Here is a 4,727-nt window from a genome sequence, read left to right on the forward strand (position 1 = left end):
TCATACTTTAAAATCAAATGTGTGTCACTTAAATAGTTTTAAACCATCCAAAAGTAAACATTGGAGAGTCCAAATGTAAGCACATAATTAAACACATGTGAAGGATTGACTTGTGATTTGTGAATGCAGTTTGCACATGCTTATATATTTCTCTGGAATTTGTTAGATTTTTTAAATGTGCACCCTCCGGTGTTTTTAATTTTGATCAGCTTGACATCGATGACGTCGAGCCACGCGCACTGCAAAAGATTTCACGTGACTTTATTTCTATTTGCACATTTGCACATTTGCAAAAGAGACAGAAATACATGCGAGTTCTTGCTGGGTCTTTTCAATCATATATGGTCATGCATTGTGTAAAAAAACACAGTTTGATTCCACTGTATATTATGCATGTAATAAATACCATTTATTGTTTTTAGAGAATAAACTATAAGTATGTTTTCCGCTTTGGGGTAAAGTAAGGTAAGTAAGGTAAGGTAAGGTAAGTTGAGGTGAGGTAAGTAGGTCCTAAAACAAGTTACAAGGGGTGCATTTAAAAGGTAAGCCTCTAGGAGCCGCTGCGGATTTTCCTCATTTAGATTTTTTGTCAGGCTCTGACAGGTCTGGTTATTTCTTGCAGTGGAGGCCAGTTTCTCAGTTTCTCCCCTGACGCACCGGGAGCATCTTCCTCCATCAGATGCACCCGGAGTCTGCTGCTCACACGCCTTTAATATCCAGCTGTTTACCCGGCATGTAACCCGGGTTATTGCTCTGTTTCCAGGCCGGTTTGTGTGTCGTTTTTCCCCCATGGAGGACTAGCCGGGTCGGGGATCCACCGCCCTGCAGGCTGCGGGGAAACACGGATCTCCACACCGACGGGAGTACACCCAAGTCGGGGATAAAAAGGTTGAAAATGGTGGATGTTTCTGGCTTCTTTTGCCGTCATGTGAACGCGGACGAACGTGCCGGGGATGATGGTGAGTGTCCGCGCACCGTGCATCTCTTTTGTCTCAAACACACACACACACCTGCTGTCAAACACCATGCAGTATTGATAGATTCCTCCGAAGAGAGGCTCCTGAAGGCAGCATGAAGGATGATTTGATGGAGGTCAGCGGGCTGATTGTTGGTGTGTCTGACCCGGATGGCCGCATCAGGGTCGATCATCCTGTCAGTGGATCTGTACAGAAAACATGGATGCAGGGACATATGGTGTTTAACTGAGAGAGTTGTGTTTTTTCCGCTGTCTGTAGCTCTCCAGAGGTCCCTGAAGGGGTCTCAGACAAACCGAGTTTAAGATCAATTAAGGTTAAATATTCTTATGATGAACAGTGATGGAAAGCACATCTTCTTAATACTCATTTAAGCTACTATGCTGAAAGGTAATATTGTACTTTTACTCCTCTCTGTATCTGACAGCTGTAGTTTCAGAGTATCAACTAATACAGAATATAAATAAACGAGTAGAATGAGGTCTGGTGTAAATGAGAGATTCATCGAGTAACAGACAGGATTCTCCTCTGTTTTCTATCAAATGTAAAACACTATGAACTTGGATGCGTTTCTATCTGTGGTTCCTGGAGACACCAAGGGGTCCTACTCTGGGTTTGATTTTAAGTGAGAGGATGATGCAGGTATCTGTCTTCAAAGCAGTTTTTCTGCAGAGTAATCTGACTTCAGGCTGCTCTGCAATATCTCTGTGTGTTCATCAGGACTCAAACACAACCAGCCGTGCATTCATTAGGCCTTTCTGTTTATTATATTTACCTGGTTGATGTGATGGTGTTTATAGAAGTGTCAGAGCTCAGAAGTGTTTTTATTTCCCAGCATCCAATGCAATGATTAAACCGGGACTCTTAAATATAGAAATGAAAGCACTACTGAGATATTACTGCCTCGATTTGTCTTATTATTTTAACCTTTAATGCATTTTAAACCATTTTAAGCAGCAGTTCTTTCTGAAGCTAACATTTGAACAGATAACCAATCAGGACAAGAAGACAAGAGACAAGAAAAAGCCCATAATGCATTGCAGCTGCACACCAGGAGCATTTTGATGAAAGCAGCTTGACTCTCGCAGTTGTTCCTTAACTCATAAGTCGATTCATGCTCCCTGGAGGTAATTGAAAGGCATTCTGGGAACTGTAGGACATTGAGAGACAAAGGGAAAGGCAGCAGTTCATCTCATAAATAACGTCTGACGTGTGTTGAGCTTTCCAGACTGTAGTTATGAAACATTGAGAGGATGTTAGAAACCGTCCTCTTCCTCTGTGCGTTTCTCAGCTCAGTCAGGCGGACGCTCTGCAGCCGCCGGGGAATAAAATGCCACAACACGTCTCCTCGGATCTGTTAGTGGGTCAACATCTCCGGCATGGTGCTGCTCGCTTCCCCCCTCCCCACCTGTCTGTGGATGTAGTTTACTCTCCGGCTGCTGCAGCTTCACTCTCATAAACATCACAACAAATGTACTCTCTTGGAGTATTAATGCATTAGAATAAAGCAGAACAAATAGTGTAATAGTTCCCTTAACATTTCCTTCAAATTATCCTCATATTTCACCCAGAAATGCGTCTGAATCTGACTTTAGTTTAGTCATATTCTGAACACCTTTCCTGAGCAGTTGATCAGTTTTATTGTGCTGTGTTGCATTACTGATTTAGTGAATATTTGCATCATATTTGGTTGCATTAATGTGCAGAAATATCCCCACACTCCCATGCACTGACCAGAGCAGTTTGACGTTAATAGAGATCTTAAACTGTTCAATAAAACACACAGGTTGTGTTGCCGTGTTGTGTTTACTGACAGCATCGCTAACACTCAGAGTATCTGCTTGTCAGAGATTCCCACGAGGCGTTCAGGGTCAAACAGTGACACCAACGTGAGCTAATTAGTGCGCAGACTGAGCAGAGAGCTGCAGGCTGAAGGCCAGATGTTGTTATGGGATCTGACAGGTGCACAGACTAACTGTTGCTCAGTGCGGGATTACGGAGTTGATTGTATAGTTTAGAGAGTTTAATGTGACTTTATTTGGTCGGGGACAGTTTGAGAAAGGTCATAAATGAATCAACAGGTGTACTATCTTCTCTCATTGTGCTCTTGGAGAGGTGGACAGGTGGTGCGTTTATGTTTACCTGCAGGTTTCTCCTCTGCGAGCGGAGGTCAAACCAGATCATGCAAAATGCAAACATGCAAATTGGAGTAAACAACCCTCTGCTGCCGCTCTGGCACAGTGATGCTTTATTCTTTGTGTCTGACGCCAGAAATAATTGGCATCGACGTCCTCTTTGTGTCATCGCTGTGATTTAAAGGTGGCATGTAAGGACAACAGAGAGCATCATGGGTTATTTCTACAGGTGACAAAGTGTTATTGCAGACTTTGATAGGCGTCATTTGGTTTCTTTATGAGCCAGAAATCAGGACTTGTTTGTTTCTGACTCATAATGATGATTATGTCAGCACTCTCTTTTACTAATGAAGTCCTGGTGATGATTCATGGGTTTCAATTAGCTGATGACGTTTGGGTGGTTTAGCGCTGCTTTCACTGTTTAACTTAAATGTTATTTATCACCCAAAAGCTGGTTAGTGAAGCTTCTGATATGAAACCGTTGGTGTAAAACTTCCCAGATTTCCTGACATCACTCTTCAGAGGCAGAAAAGCTGAAGTGATTTTTCCCAGCAGCTGTTTCGTGTGCCAACATTTGGAGCTCTAACCCTTAGCTTCTCCTCCATGGGAACAAACATCATTGATATTCCTCAGCGGCTCCCTCAGGGCGCCGGCGGACAGCGAGACAGTGGAGCTGGCTCTGGGAGAACCCGTCATACTGAGCATTGAAACAGAAATAGAGACGGTTGTTATGTACAAAGATATTCAGACATGATGCTACAGGTATGATGACAGCTGAGAGGAAGCTGCAGGTGACACATGACGCTCAGAGAGGTGAGTGATTTGTAAATGTTAATCCTGACGGTCCGCTCGAATCTCATTATCTCCGTGTCTGCGGTGAACAGACCAGAAACCAGGATTATCAATGGGAGCTGTCAAATGGTCAGCATGGAGGAGATTAATCTGCTTTTTATCCCTGATCCTGGGACTGTTTGGCATGTGAGTGAAGAGATGAAATGGAAAATATATATATATATATATATGGAAAAGCAGAATAGGGCTCCTTTTAATGAGTTGCATTATGGGAAATGTGTTCTCCAGTGATTATGAGCCATCATAGAGATACAAGTCAGGATCTCTCTGCTTCAATTGCATCCCTTATGTGCCTCTTTAAAGGCTTTCAATATGACCCAGGAGGTTTATCAGATGCTGAAACACTGCTTAGTTCTTTGTGATACTACAAGGAAGTATTGATCAGCTTGTAAACAGCAGAACTGCATTGCTCACATCACAGAGTGGTTTCTAGAGAATTTTCATTTGCATATTTGAAGTGCGTCGCCGGATATCGTTGCATTGTTTGTGGGAAAGGTTTTGCCAACATTGACTTAACCCTTTAACTGCAGAGCTTATAATTATAGTGATATGTAAACTAAGCGCTATGTATCATACCCATTGTATATTAAATCATTTGCCATTTATAAAGCAAAAGGTCAAAAACTCTCCTTCTAGCTTCTCAAATGTGATGTATGTGGGTTTGTGTCTGTTAGCTGGACACAACACCTTTTTAAAGGTTGGAATATGTTGTTTGGAGGCATGTGTGCGATGCTATTGAGTTGAAAACAAAGACCTCAGTGTCCGC

At 42.5% G+C, this 4,727-nt stretch overlaps 1 protein-coding gene across 5 annotated transcripts in view; it reads left to right on the plus strand.

Moving 5' to 3' along the window:
- The first annotated feature begins 618 nt into the window (after positions 1-618).
- Positions 619-4,727, plus strand: part of tmem198b (transmembrane protein 198b) — a 14,742-nt gene continuing 10,633 nt past the window's right edge. The window contains exons 1-2 of one of the 5 annotated variants that reach the window (XM_034151572.1): positions 619-959; positions 2,266-2,330. The gene's annotated coding sequence lies outside the window, so the exon portion shown is untranslated. The other 4 variants (XM_034151570.1, XM_034151571.1, XM_034151574.1 and 1 more) reach the window with 4 other exon arrangements.

The sequence above is a fragment of the Trematomus bernacchii genome, unplaced genomic scaffold, assembly GCF_902827165.1.
Source record: "Trematomus bernacchii unplaced genomic scaffold, fTreBer1.1, whole genome shotgun sequence".
NCBI classification, from domain to species: domain Eukaryota; kingdom Metazoa; phylum Chordata; class Actinopteri; order Perciformes; family Nototheniidae; genus Trematomus; species Trematomus bernacchii.